Raw genomic sequence first — 19,715 nt, 5'->3', positions numbered from 1 at the left:
GATTTCAGACCATCCTTTAAAGGAAATTTATAATTTATTATTCAAACAAGTTTCACTATCATCAAATAAAAATTGCACTGGCTGAAATTTATCAGAACCAATTGTGTATGCGAAACACAAATCAAATGGATTTGACTGTACATGAACCTATAACGATCAAGGGGAAACTTAAAAATGATTACAACCAGAGGTTGAAGGACAAACAAACTATTAACAACAGCTGGTGGTCGAAGCATCTTCTTGAGGAGCTTGGTGTTTCCAAAATCTGCATAAAAATGCCTACTAGAGCTTTACTTTTGCAAAATGATTACTAGGAAGGAGTACATGGGAGGGAGACCAATCTTATCATGTAGATGCTTGGAATTACTTTGCATACCTTTAAAACAAGCTCCTCAAAGCATTGCTCCACATTGACACGAGTTTTTGCACTACTTTCCAGGAACAAACATCCATATTCCCTGGCAAAGTTAATACCTTCTTGATCTATACCAAACAGTACATTATTTTGTACAAAATTTAATCATAAAAATATGTGACGTTACCTTATCAACCTTGTTACCAACAAGCATTTTAATGCAATCCTGATTGGTTGAATAAAGGTCTATTTCCTTTGCTCATATCTGAAAGATTTGTGAATGTGTCCCTTCGAGTTACATCATAAACTGCCACTCGATAGACAGTTATATGATCAGCTAACTTGTCAAGCTGAGCATTTTAACATTTAAAAAAAAAAGCCTGAATCTGCAACAACATTATCATGAGACACTGCAATTGTTAATACCAATGCAAACTTATGTGATAATGTACATCTCCTAAATAAGTTTCTTGGGCTAAATACTAGTAATTTAAGCAAAAATCAGAGGGAAAACTCCTAGTGAAAAGGGGGGAAAAAAACAAAGAAGAGCATGAATTAAAGACCGAATTTTCTTTTTTACTAACAAAATGGCATGCGTGTCCACCTTCATCAAAAGCCCAATTTTCCTTTCTTTTTTTTTCATAAAAAGGTTGCCTCAACAGTTTCTTCCCATCTGTTTGGCTCATCACAGTAATAAACTGAGAAAATGCCTGACAGCTTGTTCTCACCATTTTTTATCTGACAGTTCCCCCTCCAACAAAGCTATGACATTTGGGCAACAAACAATAAAAAGTTCGATCTAGGTAATGAGCACAAGGCCTCTCTTATTAGGTCAGCTAGAAGAAGCTCAGAAGCTTGAGGCCTACAGTTGGAGCTGCTGCTTATGTTGCATGCTCTTTACCATGAGTTACTTTACCATCAGAATCTGCTTCAAGTGTCATTTTAGAATGGCATTGATCTAGAGCAGGTGAACTATATTAGAAGATAACTTCAGTGACAGTTCTCTAGCAGCAGGCCTAGTGTAGGAGGGATCAGCTCAATCCTAGCCAGAGGCAACAACGACAAAGCTAGAAGACCGTGCACAGGCTTGCTATATTTGTAGGAAGATTTACAGCAAGAAATGATCAGAAAAAGGGGGAAAAAAAACTATACAAACGAATCAAACAAGCGAATGTAGTAGTTTCTCTATGCTTTAGATTTTTGTACAAAAAAAAAAAAATCAGTTGCATTGCTGGATGAATATATAAATTTTTATTATAAATTGTAAGCAGATAAAGGTACAGCTCTAAATATATGAAACAAAGGATATAATAGTGAAAAAAAATATAAAAAAATGATATGCACAAGAAAAAAAATTCAATGAAAATCTCAAGAATAGACACAAAGTGATGGGACCCACAAAAAGTGAAATGGTGGCCCATGACTTTATGTGTCTATCCTTGAGGTTTTCATTGAGTTTTTTTCCTTGTGCATATCATTGCTCAAAAATATATAAATAACATACATACGAGGGGCTACCTAGCAAAAGAACATGAGAATTCCCATTAAAATAAAAGAATCTTCTTGACCCCGTGTGCTTACAGGCCATCAGTCCCTTTATATGCATCTTTTCATTCCAAGTGTTCATTAATTTTTACTAAAATTTTTAGTTGATAAAATACATGACACAAAGATGTAGTTAGCTAATATATACTTCTTTCTGTATGCTATATTTGGTTTTGTAACTTCAATAATAAGAAACTTCTTTTTAATTTCATTGAAATAGAAAGTTTCATTTTATATAATTTTTTTCTGTTTGAAAGCAAATATAGCATGATCGGTAAACCCTATGAATTTAGTTAGTTTTCATTTACCATATATCAATTCTAATTAGAATCACATTTGAGTCTTTTGCTTATAGGATTCTAAGGAATATTCATATGCACGATCTCTTCTTCTGTTATTTTACCTAGTAAACTATTTATAGTTATATATTTTTCCTTTCTATGATTGTTTTGGTAATTTGAGTTATATTTCTATTAGTTTTATCAACTTCTATAAACCATGTGGCCTTCTGCATCACATGGCATACAGAAGACCATGGATAATATTTTTAAGTAGTTTCTAACTATTTTTAAAAAAAAACAAGTAGTTTTCACATTATTTAAAAAAAAACATCAATAACTTATTTTATGTTTTCAAAAACAACATTTTACATTATTTTGAATAAAAAATAAATTTTAAAAATATTCAACATAATAAATTGATTTTTATTGAAAGCAAAAAAAAATTAAATTAAATTGACCAATTAAACAATGGTTTAAAGACTCAACTAATTTTGAAGATCCAAATTGAGATCGAAACAATTTAGTTTTGGTAGATACAGTTTTGGTATACCATTACAAGGGTATTCAAATTGAGAATTATTTGTCCTTCTGCAGTTAAATACCCATATCTGAGTATTATAAAGGACAAGGATCAAAGAAATATAGTCTTCGAAGGAGCAAAACGTATAAAGGAAAGCCGCATGACACTCATGCACGCATTGAAAAGCGGAAGCATTTGCTTGAAAACAAAAAATACAAATGCTATCTTTGTGGCCAAGAGGGGCATTTTGCCAAAGACTGGCCTAATGATAAAAGGAGCTCTAAACGTGTGGCCATGTTTGAACAACTAGATATTCCTGATGATTGTGATATACTATCCGTCCAAGAAGGGGAAGACCAAAGTGATGCAATATTCAGCATTTCAGAAGGGGAGGAAGACACTGGTGATCTCCAAAGGTCAATCCAAACTCTAACCCTCTCTGAAAATATTTTTATGCTAAGACAAGTTGTTGGGGGATATCGTCCCCAAATAAAGGTTTCGGATGAGCAGTACCCAAACCAGCACAAATGACACGTAAATAGTGATACCTTCCCTCCACAACCAACAAGGTGTACAAGATGTAAGAGGGAAACTCTGAAAAGGGCCAGAACACACTGCCCCAAGTGTCTGATAACCTCCTGCAACCTTTGTTGTTAGGATCTTGGATGGCTAGAGGGGGGTGAATAGCCTCTTCAAAAGCTAAAACTTAAAGATAAAACTCACACGAGTGGTTAGCGCAGCGGAAAACAAGTTAAGAACAGAATAAGAATAAGAGAAGAAACAAAGCAAACCACAGTGACTCAAGTGTTTACGAGGTTCGGGGATAACTTGCCCCTACTCCTCGGTGTCCGTAAGGTGGACAAGCCGATCTTCGGTAGATCAACCCCGGTGAACACCCGGCTATGAACTTTCTCCTTCTCGGTGGAGTGACCTCTCAACAAAATCTCAACAGGTATGTAGAATATAGCACAAGACTTACTGAGCTTGGTGACTTAGGAGAATGAAAATTAAGCTTACAGTCACGCGAAGGTCAGTGAAACAGAGAGCAAGTCGAGACAGCCGCTTCTCAGCCCCGAGCGTCAAAGCTTTTGCACTGATCGACAGAGAGTGTTTTTTTTTTTCTTCCCCAAGAACTTCTTCTTAACCCTCTCTTCAACCAGCCTTTTATGTCTCTGCCATCTCTGCCTTTCGCCCGCAACGGATCCCTGCCAAACTGCAGCAAATCTCTGCATCCAGCCATAGCATCGCCAATCACGCTTCTTTCTCATCTGATCATCTGAGCTCACACCAATGGAATTCTGGTCTTCACTGGTGTCTCTGAGCTCCACCCAATCACCATGAGTTGAGCTGATCGATGCCAGATCACCGCCAGATCGCAGCCACGACTTTGCTGCTTTAACAGGTTTACAGTGGAACATAGCAAAAGTCTCTCTGGTATCCTCTACTAATGAAGCTCAATTTGAAATCAACCAATTGCAAATTACCAGTAACCTGCACCTCAAAATCTTGCAGCAGATGGTTAGAAATATTTAGGCAAAAGCAACTTTGAATCAGAAAGAATCAGAGAAAGTGCATGCAAAACAGACTATAGTATGGATCGGTCTGCAGACCGATCCATACGTTCAAATCTCTTTTTCGATCGTTACTGATCGGTCTGCGGACCGATCAGGAACTAACCTGATCGGTCCTCAGACCGATCAGGTGTCGCGCGCACAAGCCTGATCGGTCTCCTGACCGATCAGGCATCAATCTGACCGGTCCCGAGACCGGTCAATATCGATACAGTAGCATTCGCAGTATGCTACCGAGTTCTCACCGATCGGTCGGCGGACCGATCAGTAACAACACAGTATGTACCGATCGGTCCGTAGACCGATCGTGCACACTTAGTGTCATCGATCGGTCCCCGACCGATCACCGTGGCACCGGATCGGTCATCGACCGATCCAAGGTCAGGATTTAAGAGGCAAGCTTCCAAGCTTGCTACCCTTAATCCTGACAGCAGAGACCGAGCTACCGAGCTCTTCTCCGACTATACATGCCAAGTTTCCATACTTGGACTTCCCAATACCGTATGTCCGATCACCCTTGATCCATCTGGATTTTCCTGCTGGCTTCACTCACCAGACTTTCCAATTGCTGGTTTCACTCACTGGACTTTCCAATTGCCCGCTTCACTCACCAGACTTTCCATTGCACGGCTTCACTCACCAGACTTCTCCAATTGCAGCTTCACTCACCGGACTTCTCCAATTGCACGGCTTCACTCACTGTGACTTCTCCCGTGCAAGCTCCTTGCTCGGACTTTTCCCAATCAGATTAATCAGGTCAACCAAGTCAACCTTGATTGTCCGAGTTAATTCAATATCTGATTGAAACTTAAATCGTGTCAACATCAAAACAACATCCAGGTCGGATTGTCAACAATCTCCCCTTTTGTTGTTTGACAACACGATTTAAGTTTAGATCGAAATGCTTTCATATCCATAATTTTAGGGAAATCGACCTCCCTAAGACGGATATATCTCAAATATCTTCTCCCCTTTTTCATATTGAGTTTACAATTCGTCTCTAAACTTCAAATACTCTCTCCCCCTTTGTCAAACACGAAAAGGTATATAAAAAAATATGAGGACTGACAAACACCTCCCCCTTAAACCCATATCATAATCCACAAAAAGAAGTAAGATATGATAGAACTCAAGCAATGTCATATACATAGCATGAAAAAGATATCATAGGAGTACAAAACGCATGAAAATAAACATAATGTCTAAAATAGCAACCATCCAGGACAGGCAATCAACATCGTATCTAGAACAAAGTAGCACAATCAACAATCAATCACATAATCAAAATCAACTCGCATCCTCATCATGAGGAGCAGTGTCATCAGCAACAGGATAAGAGAATCCCTGAGGGGGCACGCCGCTGCCTGAAGATGGATCGTCTGTAGAAGGCTGAGGTGGTGGGTGGCTGGCCATCCATCCCATAAACGCCTGATGAGTAGCCAGCTGATGTCTCTGTAGGGTCTCAAAGCGTCGGTCAATGTGGAGACGTAGACCAACGAACTCAGCAGCCACCATCTCCTCGTGGCGATCAAATCGGTCCTCCAACTCCGCGATCTGCCAGCGCAGATCAGGGTCCGCCTCGCCAATGTCAGCAGGAGGAGCAGCTGCAACCTGTCGTGGTAACTCACCTAAAGCTCTCCCATCCTTCCACTGAACCTCCCCATTTCTCCCTATGATTCCAGACTTGGAAAATGCTCGTTTCCCAAGTCGGCAATCCTGCCTGATCATTTTGATTATTCTACCCTTAGAGACATCAACCTGAAGGGTCTCAAGCCAATCAGTAATTATATGCCCATAAGGCATATAAATAGTGAAGCCGCTAGGCTGAGAATATGATATGATCGAGGAGTAGATGCTTGACATGATATCAAAATCGAGACGCCGACGCAAACCATAAAGCATAAGACAATGATATGGTCGGATCTCAGATAGTGGTTTAGATGTGATAGGTAGAAGGCAGTTCGTGACAATTTTAAAAAGAATGTAGTCTTGAGGAGATAATCTCAAGGCTGCAAAAGTAGGGAAGTCAACATCTAGCTCATCTAGCCCTAGTCTAGGCTGTCTGAAGAAGTACTCATAGATTTCGTCAGATGAGATATCAAACGGTGGAGGTAACTCTTCTGGTAAGTCAGGAAATATCGAAAAGACATCACCGGAACACCTCCGACAATCGAGATACTCAAAGAAAGATGAGATACTGAAATCAAGAGTCCGCCTAGCAACTCTTGTTTTAAAACCTTGATCATTAGTCTCATGAAGGTTATTATAGAACTCAGAGACCAAGTCATAGTTGATATCCCGTTCCAAGTAGACTAGAGTATCGAGTTTGTAGTATGCTAAGATTTCGGACACTTGTGGGCAAAATTCGTCCATGAATTTTCTATCCACGGACCTACAAGGGAGTAATTTGAATGTCCTTTGTTGAAAAGCTTCCTCAGTCCGGCGGTTTGGGAATCTACTGGAACTAGCCGGTTGGGGTCGGGAAGAAGCAGCAGGAGTTTTGGATTTGGATGTCTTGGTTGGTTCCTTAGAGGTTCCCTCACCATCAGTGGGTTTCTTCCTAAGGGGACACAATGGGGTGAAATGGGGAGCACCGGAGCCACCGACAATTAAGAACCGAGACAACAAAACAACAAATTCAGTGAGAAACATAATGCTGCCAAATTCTAGAAAGGTAAGAAGTTACCTTGGTGCCATTTGAACCTTAGTATAGGGCGAGTGCTGGAGCTTCGGCGTGCAAAGAGAAGAGAAGGAGTGAACTGGTGGGAAGAGTCGGCTAGGGTTCGTGTGAATGAGGGAAAGAAGAATCGGGGGTTTTAAGGGTTAAGATGGGTGTACAGTGAAGAAAAGATCGGACGGTTGTCCGATCAGAAGGTTTCGGAAGCCCACAGATCGGTCACCAGACCGATCAGGGAACCTCCTGATCGGTCAGTAGACCGATCAGGGAGTGCGAAGCTGATCGATCCTCGGACCGATCAGGGAACTACCTGATCGGTCCGTAGACCGATCAGAGATCGATCAGTAAGCCCAAGTTACAGACTTAACCAATGGAACCACTGATCGGTCTATGGACCGATCAGAAGAACCCTATGCGTATCAGATTATCCTGATCGGTCCCTGGACCGATCAGTGAGCCGCACAAACATACCCTGATCGGTCCCTGGACCGATCAGATTACAGACAGTAAGATTGGGAAGTTTTTGGATCGGTCTGTCGACCGATCCATCTTCTCCTGATCGGGCTGTAGCCCGATCAGTGTCTGATACTGAAATTTTCAGTGATTTCAGTAACCGAAATCCTTAGATATGTTTGATAGGTCGTAGAAGTTTCTCCAGTAAAACTGTCAAACTCAATATCTAGAACCCTGAGAATCTACAATCATAACTATGTCCTAACGATGGGCTCTTATGGTGTGAATTTGTTTATAATTTGAGACTTTCATATTCGACTACAAACACTGAGATTTCAGACAAGTTTCAAGTTTGTCAAAATAGACAACTTGTCCTAATTTGCAATCAAGGCATGAAAGCTGAAATTCTTGATTCTTGTTATGTTTAGTTTCAAGTTTGTCAAAATATATCCAATTTGTTATTATTTCCTTTAATAACCTAGCGTTTTATCAATCAAGGTCATGACATGAACCAAGCAACAATACCAATCAACACATCAACCATCAACCATGATTAGAGAATTTCTAGGCAAATGTCCAACCAAGATTCCTTGGTTGGAATATATGAGTAAGATCTAGGAACCAAATACACATGAATTGTGTAATGGTGTTCCCCAAACTCAATTAATGTCTCTTCAACCTAATTATTCAAGGGATGCATGATACATTTTGAATAATTTGGTTGATCCTAGCATCTCACCCCATTTCTAGCAAACAAAAACATTTTGTTAAACCTTATAGTGTATGTGAGATGTTCCCAAGTTGCCCAAATTTTTTTCCCAATTACTCTTGTCATTTTAATAGTCCTTATTGATCATGGTAAAGTTCTAATGACCTAAGGAGCCAAACACATTCCCAACTCCCTCCTTAAATGACTAAATTCATTCTCCGGAAGGGGTTTGGTAAAAATATCAGCTAGGTTTGACTTTGACTCAACATATGTGAGTGCAATGTCACCCCTAGCTACATGATCTCTTATGAAGTGATGACGCACTTCAATGTGTTTAGTCCTCGAATGATGGACTGGATTTTTAGTTAGGTTGATCGTGCTAATGTTGTCACATAGCACTTGTACACCCTTATAAGAGAGTCCATAATCCTCTAGGGTGTGTATCATCCACAACAACTGTGATACACTCTCTCCCATGGCAATATATTCAGCCTCGGTCGTGGAGAGAGCAACACAATGTTGCTTCCGACTTGACCAACTAACTAAACATGAACCTAAAAATTGGCAACCCCCACTCGTACTTTTCCGATCCAATTTGCACCCAGCATAATCGGAGTCGGTATAACCTATCAAGTCAAAAGACTCGGTACGAGGATACCAAAGACCTACTCTTATTGTGCCCTTAAGATATCTCAAAATTCTTTTAACTGCAATTAAATGAGATTCCTTTGCACAGACTTGATACCTAGCGCACATGCCCACAGCAAAATATCGGGTCCTATCTGTGAGATATAGAAGACTACCGATCATGCTTCTATATTGCGTTAGATCAACTGGTTTTCCACTCTCATCATTGTCAAGGCGAGTGTTTGTCGCCATTGGAGTGGACACTTCCTTAGAGTCACTCATATTGAATTTTCTGAGCATCTCTTGAGTGTATTTTGCTTGATGGACATAAATACCATCTCTAGTTTGTTTGATTTCGAGTCCAAGGAAGAAAGTCAATTCTCCCACTAGACTCATCTCAAACTCACTCTCCATGTGAGTGATGAACTCATTTAAATAGCCCTTGTTGTTTGAGCCACAAATTATGTCATCGACATATACTTGGGCTACAAAAATATTTTCACCATCTCTACGTAGAAATAGTGTTGGGTCTATTTGTCCTCTAACAAAGCCCTTCTCTAGTAGATATGTTGACAACCTTTCGTACCAAGCTCGTGGTGCTTGTTTAAGCCCATAAAGTGCTTTCTTGAGCTTGTACACGTGATTTGGAGATTCGGTATTCACAAATCCCGGTGGTTGTTCAACATAAACTTCTTCCTTAATGAGACCATTTAAGAAGGCCGATTTTACATCCATTTGATAGAGCTTGAAACCTCTATGTGCAGCAAAAGCTAGCATTAAGCGAATGGACTCTAATCGGGCCACTGGAGCATATGTCTCATCATAATCAAGGCCTTCAACTTGACTATAGCCCTTGGCTACAAGTCTTGCCTTGTTTCTAACTACATCTCCCTTTTGGTTCAATTTGTTCTTGAAGACCCATTTGGTTCCAATAATGGTGGTCTTCTTAGGTCTGGGAACCAAGTCCCATACTTGGCTCCTTTCAAATTGACCTAATTCGTCTTGCATAGCTATGATCCACTCAGGATCATGCAATGCCTCATCAATTAATCTAGGTTCAATTTCTGAGATCAAAGCGACCTCATTGGACTCATTTCTAAAGAATGACCTAGTCCTAACCCCTTGATGGATGTCTCCCACAATCTGGTCTTGGGGGTGACTAGTGTCTAGCCTAGACTGCCTTGGTGCTGATGGTGCCTCATGAGTGGTCTCACTTGGCACAGACAAGGACTCAATATCAGGCAATGGATCCACCTGAGTTCTTTGTTGTCCTTGCTCATCATTATCAGAGTCAATTTCGACTCTTTCGATGTTTTGGTCATTCAAACTTAGCCTTCTAAGTTCGAATTGAATTTGTTCTACATCCCTTGATTGATCATTTAAATTAGGGATTTCTTCAAAAGCTACATCAGAGGACTCTTCAATCAATTTAGTCCTACTATTGTAGACTCGATAGGCTTTGCTGATGAGTGAATACCCGACCAGTATCCCTTCATCAGCCTTAGCCGTGAACTTCCCAAGATGATCCTTTGTGTTTAAGATAAACACCTTACAACCAAACACCCTAAGATGTTTAATTGTAGGTGGTTTCCCAAACCAAAGTTCATGAGGGGTCTTCCCTAAAAATCTGTGTATTAGGACTCGATTTTGCACATAGCAAGCTGTACTCACAGCTTCGGCCCATAAGTAGCTCGGCAAAGAGTACTCATTGAGCATGCTTCGTGCAGCTTCCTGTAGGACTCGGCAACCCCATTTTGCTGTGGGGTCCTCGGAGTAGAGAACTCATGTCTATAACCCTTCTCTTGACAAAACTCTAAAAACCTATGGTTTTGGAATTCACCACCATGATCACTCCTAATGGTTTTAATTGTGGTTGATTTTTCATTTTCCGTTCTTCTACAAAAAGAAATGAAAATATCTATGGTTTGGTCCTTATGTTTCAAAAAGAAGGTCCAAGTATATCTAGTGAAATCATCAATAATCACAAGACAATATCTACTTCCATTCAAAGATATTACACTACTGCAATCAAATAGGTCCATGTGCAATAAGTCTAACGGAGTAGAAGTACTTACAATGCTTTTACCTTTATGAACCGCTTTTGTTTGCTTACCCTTTTGACATGCATCACATAGTTTGTTCTTTTGATATTTGATGCTTGGTAAGCCTCGCACTAATCCTTTGTTTGCTAGCTTCCGGATGTTCTTCATGTTTACATGTGCCAACCTTCTATGCCATAGCCAAGACTCTTCTTCTTTTGACATGAAACACTTAATCAAAGCATTAGTAGCACTTTTAAATGATACTTGATAAATATTGTCTACCCTTGTGCCTACTAGTATCGTGTCAAGTGTGTCAATGTTTTTAACCAAACATTGACTTGAATGAAATTCAATTGTGTAACCCGTATCACACAATTGATGACACTTAGGAGATTAAAAGTCATTCCCTTGACTAGAAGGACATTCTTGATATGAAGACATTCGGATATATGAATGTCTCCAACTCCTATTACCTTAAGACTACCATTGTTACCAAAGGACACATTACCTCTACTTTTGTTTTGAAGAGAAGCAAATAGAGATTTGTCCCCGGTCATGTGCTTGGAGCATCCACTATCAACAAACCAAGTTGATAGGTGCTCCCCCTCGATCAATGCCTACAAGATACGAAAGATAGATGTTTTAGGTACCCAAATCTTGGGACCTAATGCATCTACAAGAAGTGACCTAGGAACCCATGCTTTGGTCATACCCTTCCTAGTTCCATGAACCCTAGAATCATTTGATCTATGGTATTGGGTCCTAGACACTAATGAGATAAAACTCGATTCTTTGGGTTGATAACCTATCCCGGCTTTGTTGTAGACTGCCCTTTGGGCATTTAAGATCATGTCTAATGTCTTAGAGCTAGTTGAGAATTTCTCAAGCATTTTCTTGAGCTTCTCAACCTCACTCTTCAAAGCCTTGTTCTCATCTTCAAGAAGCTCTAGATGGAGGTCATCAACCTCATCTTCCCTAAGAGCCTTTAGCATTTCTACTTCTTCTTTTAACAATTTATTTTCTGTTTTCGACTTTTTAAGCAATGTAGATAAATGAGTAATAGTCTTATAACATTTTTCTACATGAGAAGAGGTTACCTCTTCATCATCCGAGGATGATGAGGCCGCGTTTGAAGCATCACTTGAGTTGCCATCGCTTCCGGAGTCCTCCCTTGCCATGAGTGCTAAATGGCGAGTGCTCTTCTCCTTCTTCTCTTCTTCCTCGGATGAGCTTGAAGATGACTCATCCCAAGTGGCCTTAAGGGCCTTCTTCTTTTTGCTTCTTTCTTCTTTCTTCTTGGCTCGTTCTTCCTTCTTCTTGGCTCGTTCTTCCTTCTTGAGCTTAGGACACTCACTTCGGTAGTGCCCTTTCTTACTACATTCATAGCACGTAACGTTAGATTTATCAATGTTCGGATCATTAGGTTTACCTTTGTATCTTCGGCTTCTTCTCATGATCCTCCTCACGAAATTCGCCATTTCGCTTGATGACGATGATTCGCCTTCGTCATCGGACTCGGAGGAAGAGGTGGATGAGGAGATCTCCTTTTCTTTCTTCTTTTCCTTCTTCCTTCTCCCATCCTTGCTCCTTTCTCCTGCAACAAGAGCAATACCTTTCTCCTTTTGGCCTTTGTTAGCAAGTTCATGTAATTCCATTTCACAGAAAAATTCATCTAACTTGACAATTGAAAGATCCTTGGATACCTTGTAGGCATCTACCATAGATGACCACAAGGCATTCCTAGGAAAAGCTTTAAGTGCATACCTTACAAGATCGCGGTTTTCTACATGTTCATCTATGGAATGGAGACCGTTAATGATCTCTTTAAACCTACCATGAAGTTCACTTACATTCTCATTTTCCTTCATGGTGAGGTTCTGGAGTTGGTTGAGGAACAAGTCTCTCTTGGCAATTCGAGAGTCCCGAGTCCCTTCTTGAAGCTCAATGAGCTTGTTCCATAGATCTCTTGCACTAGTAAAAGGACCTACCTTGACTAGTTGGTCCTTGGCGATTCCACATTGCAAGGTGACCATGGCCTTGGCATCGGCTTGTGCTTTGCGGAGTTGTTCGGTAGACCACCTTGACGATTCGAGCTCCTTACCTTCCTCATCTCTTGGTGGTGTGTAGCCTTCCTTGACTGAGAACCACATGGCAATGTCCGTCTTTAGGTAATACTCCATGCGTCCCTTCCAGTACTGGAAATCTGCCCCTTCAAAGTAAGGTGGTCGATTTGTGCTAAAGCCTTCCCTCATGGCCATCTCTTTGCTCTTAGGTTGTTAAGCCGGATGAAGAGCTCCAAGCTCTGATACCACTTGTTAGGATCTTGGATGGCTAGAGGGGGGTGAATAGCCTCTTCAAAAGCTAAAACTTAAAGATAAAACTCACACGAGTGGTTAGCGCAGCGGAAAACAAGTTAAGAACAGAATAAGAATAAGAGAAGAAACAAAGCAAACCACAGTGACTCAAGTGTTTACGAGGTTCGGGGATAACTTGCCCCTACTCCTCGGTGTCCGTAAGGTGGACAAGCCGATCTTCGGTAGATCAACCCCGGTGAACACCCGGCTATGAACTTTCTCCTTCTCGGTGGAGTGACCTCTCAACAAAATCTCAACAGGTATGTAGAATATAGCACAAGACTTACTGAGCTTGGTGACTTAGGAGAATGAAAATTAAGCTTACAGTCACGCGAAGGTCAGTGAAACAGAGAGCAAGTCGAGACAGCCGCTTCTCAGCCCCGAGCGTCAAAGCTTTTGCACTGATCGACAGAGAGTGTTTTTTTTTTCTTCCCCAAGAACTTCTTCTTAACCCTCTCTTCAACCAGCCTTTTATGTCTCTGCCATCTCTGCCTTTCGCCCGCAACGGATCCCTGCCAAACTGCAGCAAATCTCTGCATCCAGCCATAGCATCGCCAATCACGCTTCTTTCTCATCTGATCATCTGAGCTCACACCAATGGAATTCTGGTCTTCACTGGTGTCTCTGAGCTCCACCCAATCACCATGAGTTGAGCTGATCGATGCCAGATCACCGCCAGATCGCAGCCACGACTTTGCTGCTTTAACAGGTTTACAGTGGAACATAGCAAAAGTCTCTCTGGTATCCTCTACTAATGAAGCTCAATTTGAAATCAACCAATTGCAAATTACCAGTAACCTGCACCTCAAAATCTTGCAGCAGATGGTTAGAAATATTTAGGCAAAAGCAACTTTGAATCAGAAAGAATCAGAGAAAGTGCATGCAAAACAGACTATAGTATGGATCGGTCTGCAGACCGATCCATACGTTCAAATCTCTTTTTCGATCGTTACTGATCGGTCTGCGGACCGATCAGAAACTAACCTGATCGGTCCTCAGACCGATCAGGTGTCGCGCGCACAAGCCTGATCGGTCTCCGGACCGATCAGGCATCAATCTGACCGGTCCCGAGACCGGTCAGTATCGATACAGTAGCGCAGTATGCTACTGAGTTCTCACTGATCGGTCGGCGGACCGATCAGTAACAACACAGTATGCTACTGAGTGTTTACTGATCGGTCCGTAGACCGATCAGGGCACACTTAGTGTCACTGGATCGGTCTGCCGACCGATCACCCGTGCCACTTGTGCCACTGGATCGGTCATCAGACCGATCCAAGGTTGTGATTTAAGAGGCAAGCTTCCAAGCTTGCTACCCTTAATCCTGACAGTCCAGAGACCGAGCTACCGAGCTCTTCTCCGACTATACATGCCAAGTTTCCATACTTGGACTTCCCAATACCAGATGTCCGATCACCCTTGATCCATCTGGATTTTCCCTTGCCTGGCTTCACTCACCAGGACTTTCCAATTGCCTGGTTTCACTCACCAGGACTTTCCAATTGCCTGGTTTCACTCACCAGGACTTTCCAATTGCCTGGCTTCACTCACCAGGACTTTCCAATTGCCTGGCTTCACTCACCAGGACTTCTCCAATTGCCTGGCTTCACTCACCAGGACTTCTCCAATTGCCTGGCTTCACTCACCAGGACTTCTCCCGTGCCAAGCTCCTTGCTCGGACTTTTCCCAATCAGATTAATCAGGTCAACCAAGTCAACCCTGATTTGTCTGAGTTAATTCAATATCTGATTGAAACTTAAATCAATGTCAACATCAAAACAACATCCAGGTCAGACTGTATCAACATTTGTGACCCTTATTATTTCGACAAACAGGTACCTGTAATGCCTGCTACTCCAGCACCATTTTTCCCTAACAAATTACTGTAGGAACAACAAAAATACATCTCCTGGTGCGAAGTCAAAATTGAAAGACTACAGAAAGAGGTCAGTCATTATAAAAATTTGTATGAATAAATTCTTTAGAAGGAGAACTACAAGCAGATTATGCGAAACTCCATAAGGAAGTAGCTTCAGAGGAAGAAACTGCTAATATGCTATACTCTGAAACAACATAGGGGATTTCTACAATACATGAAGGCAAATGCCCAAGACTTGTTAAAAACATGTTATATAATCTACAAGTTGAGATGGGCATTCCAGGTATTCCTAAGTTCTCCCTCAAAGCAATATTAGACACAGGCGCAACTACTTGCTGTGTTGACCAGCATTCAGTCCCTAAACAAGCGCGTGAAGAAAATACCTTCCTAGTCCACTTTAGCGGTATAAATTCCCAACAAATAACTAAATTAAAGATGAGACCGAGCCAAATGACTATTGGAGATAATAATTTCCACATTCCTTATACATATAGTTTTCCCATAGTTCTCGGAGACAAGATACAGATGATTATTGGCTGCAATTTCATCAGGGCAATGAATGGAGGGGTCAGGATTGAAGGTAATGTGGTTACCTTTTACAAAAATTTAACTATCATCAACACACTTCCCTCCGCAGATACTGTAGCTGCTATAAAGGAATTTGATTTAGAGGAAGAAGAATATCTTCAGATAAAAGAAATTGTCTCTTATACTACTGGCAAATCTTCACAATCTTTTACTGAGCAATTTGCCCCTTTACTAAAGGAGCTCAAGGAGCAGGGATTCATTGGAGATAATCCCTTGCAACACTGGTCAAAGAATCAAATTTTATGTTATCTGGACATCAAAAATCCATATTTCATCATCGAAGATAGACCACTCAAGAATCTTACTCCCAATCAAAAGGTAGCATTTACACGACATGTGAAACATTATTGAAGCTGCATATTATTAGACCCAGCCACAGTCGACACAGAACAACAACAATAATTATAAATTCTGGGACAACTATTGATCCAGACATTGGCCGGGAAGTAAAAGGGAAAGAGCGGATGATTTTCAATTATAAAAGGCTTAATGATTTGACAAATAAAGACCAGTACAGCTTACCAGGTATAAATACAATCTTACAAAAGATCAGTACAAGTTCCATTTATTCCAAATTTGACCTTAAAAGCGGTTTTCATCAAGTTGCAATGCATCCGGAGTCCATTGAATGGATAGTATTTTGAGTACTTGATGGCTTATTTGAATGGCTGGTGATGCCATTTGACCTAAAAAATGCACCAGAAATTTTTCAATGAAAAATGGACAACTATTTTAAAGGTACTGAAGAATTTATAGTCGTTTATATTGATGATATTTTTGTCTTCTCCAAAAATGAAGTGGAGCACGACAAGCATTTAAAAATCATGCTCAGTATTTGCCAACAGAATGGGCTAATTTTCAGCCCATCTAAAATGAAGATAGCGGTTCCTGAAATAGAATTCCTTGGAGCCATACTCGGGAACAGAAAGATAAAGCTTCAGCCTCATTATTACCAAAATCACGGAATTCCAAGATGAAGACCTCATGGCAAAGAAAGGCATGCAATCATGGTTAGGCATCTTAAACTATGCCCGTAATTATATTCCTAACCTCGGTAGATTACTTGGACCTCTATATGCAAAAATCAGTCCAACTGGTGACAAACGAATGAATTTTCAAGATTGGTCCTTAGTTAAAAGGATAAAAGAAGTAGTCTGAAATCTTCCTGATCTGGAAATCCCTCCCGAGGATTGTTTTATTATCCTTGAAATTGATAGGTGTAAAAGGATGGAGCGGGGTGTGCAAATGGAAGAAATGCAAATTTGACCCAAAGTCTTCAGAAAGGGTCTGTGCATATGCCAACGGCAAGTACTCACCACTCAAATCTACAATAGTCGCGGAAATACACGCAGTTATAAACACCTTAGAAGCTCTAAAAATTTATTATCTTGATAAACGGGAGCTGATCATCAGAACGGATTGTCAAGCAATTATAAGTTTTTTCGGGAAAATAACCTCCAACAAACCTTCCCGAATACGGTGGTTAGCCTTCACCGATTATATAACCGGCACCGACATTCCTATCTACTTCGAACATATTGACAACAAGGATAATCAATTAGTTGATGCGTTATCACGACTAATAACTTGTCTTGTCCTTTTAGAATGGTCGGAGTAAATACTTGGCGGGCTGGAATTAATCCCTCTAGCATTGAAGGAAGTTCATCAACAACCCAGCCTGGAAGTGAAGAAGGAGATTCTGAAAGTAATCAACAACCTCTCCAGTTGGCTGAGCAATACCAAAAGTTACTGCAACGACAGCACCCCATATCCCTTGACGAAGACTAGAGGATCCGGGATGAGCTGCATAACATCTAACAACAAGCGGCCGCACAAGCCATGAATGCCCTCCAACAACTCTGAATATTGCACTCCCTTACGTTACGAGAATGCCAACAGCTAAGCATGAAGGATAACTGGTGGTCAGGATGGCATCCCATCACATGACAAGTGGATCACCAGCTAGAACTGACAGCTAGCTTACTTAACGACGCAACAAGGAGAATGAATAATTTCAAGGTCTGAACCAGCAGAAACCTTTATGTGCTGAAACCTTATCCTACTTTACTTTATATCAAGTCGTACTATAAAGCAAGGAATCTTATCTTACTTTTGTGCTGTAAATCTTACTTTAAGTGTTGTAAAGCTAAGTAAGCACTATGGACACCTCACGATATTCGTTCTTATTAGATAAGGAAAGCATCTTGCGATGAGGCCCAATGAGCACCCGAAGAGCTTTCTCTTTATCTATATAAGACGTATTCGTGTTCCTTTGCAAGGCATTCAAGAATCAAAGCCTTACTGAGAAAATAGTCTACAAGGGACTGTAAATTTCTGAAGTTTGAAATAAGAAGAGTTTGCATCTTTTAAGTAAGTTCTTATCTCTTTTATTTCCTACTTGCTGTTTCGATCCACAGCTCTCTCTCTCTCTCTCTCTCACTCTCACTCCGCCCCACCTCTTGGTATCAGTGCAAGGTTAGTCTTTTCATGAACTATTATTGTTAAAATATTGGTATTATGCAAACTAAGCTAACAAAGAACAAGTCTTATCTTGGCATCACAGGCAATTGGCCTTATAAGCCCAAGCAAACACTTGTGTCAGTCTAGCTTGGTGAGGAACTACCCTTTTTAGCAATAATAAGCTTCAGGATAAGTAACTATCCTTCAATCCTATGTTTATGAGCAATTTTGTTATAACTAAAAACACTCTACCCTAATGTGAAGCCATTCAAGCAACTGATCCCATAGAAACACCAATAGTAGGTTTTGCTAAACCGAGTGATCACTATATAAAGAGGTCTTCATCTACAGGCACATATACGCAATGCAAACGCAACACTACGCAACTTAAGACACTTGAATTTTACTATTCATCTATACTGTTCATTACATTCATTTTCCTCTCAGTCAGTTGTTTGACTTGAGCATCAGAGTACCTGTGCCGGCAACCCCTCCTTGCCCCGGTTGTTGACGTTTCCTTTCCTCTACTCATTTTTTTGACACACAGAATTCTTCGATTTCAAATAGAATAAATAATATTATCAATGTGAACTATAATTAAAATGTCCATGTTATAACAGCTATACATTATAGTTGTTATAACAGCACAAAAGTTTTAAAAGGATGAGACGTTTTTTCCATTATAAAAGAAAAAGAATTTCTTTTAACGATTTTAATTAAAAAAACGTTTTTTTTATTTTTCCTTTATATATATTAGTTTATGAATATTAATGAATAAGAGGCTTTTTGTATATTGATTGAAAAAAATATGAAGCGTTAAAAAAAAGTTATCTAGTGGTTTTAAAAAACAAATACCCCATGAATTAACTATTTGAACCGTCGATTTAAACTAGTGATTCAAATTGTCGATTCGTAATTAATTTTAGGTTGAAATCGGCAAGTCTGAATCGAGTTAACGAATAACTAGTCCATAGCCAGTTATGATTCTAAGCTATGTTTGAATAAAAAAAATAATGATAATTTTAATTAGCCTCATTGATTATTTTTGATGTGATCGATTTGGTCCTACGGAAATTTTCTATCGGCCATAAGGATAAATCGGGAAGCGCACGCGGCGGCCAGCCCAGAAGTCCAATATCCTTTGATTATGCCCCTCATTTGGAGAAAAAATTCTTGTAAATACATTATAGTTGGGGTTCAAACTATGGGTGTTTGGGAGATAATTTAGATGTTCTATCGTGATATCATGACTCCGAGGACTGTGAGCTATGTTTGAATGATTGTACAGGTAAAGGAGAGTGAATAAATAAAATTTTTAAATTCAAATTTCTTTTCTTTACTTTGCAGAAGAAGAAGACTTTAATATTAGTATTCGAAGTTTAAATATTAAGTTTAATATAGAAAAATAATAAAAATTAAACTATAAAAATCTTTTTCTCTACAATTTATAATTGTTTAAGTGAATTACTCCTCGAAACTACTAATGGAAGAAATCTTTCCTTTTTGGAGGTAAAGCCATCTTGTATAAATATAATTCTCTTTTATAAAATATAAAATGAAGTAGAAAAGGAACTACAATGTAAATATAACCTAACAGAAAAAAAAAACTTCGTCCGGATTGAATGCAACACTTCGAGATAGAAATATAGTAATA

Source organism: Zingiber officinale, chromosome 1B (genome assembly GCF_018446385.1).
Source record: "Zingiber officinale cultivar Zhangliang chromosome 1B, Zo_v1.1, whole genome shotgun sequence".
Classification (NCBI taxonomy): domain Eukaryota; kingdom Viridiplantae; phylum Streptophyta; class Magnoliopsida; order Zingiberales; family Zingiberaceae; genus Zingiber; species Zingiber officinale.
This window is presented reverse-complemented; position numbering follows the sequence as displayed.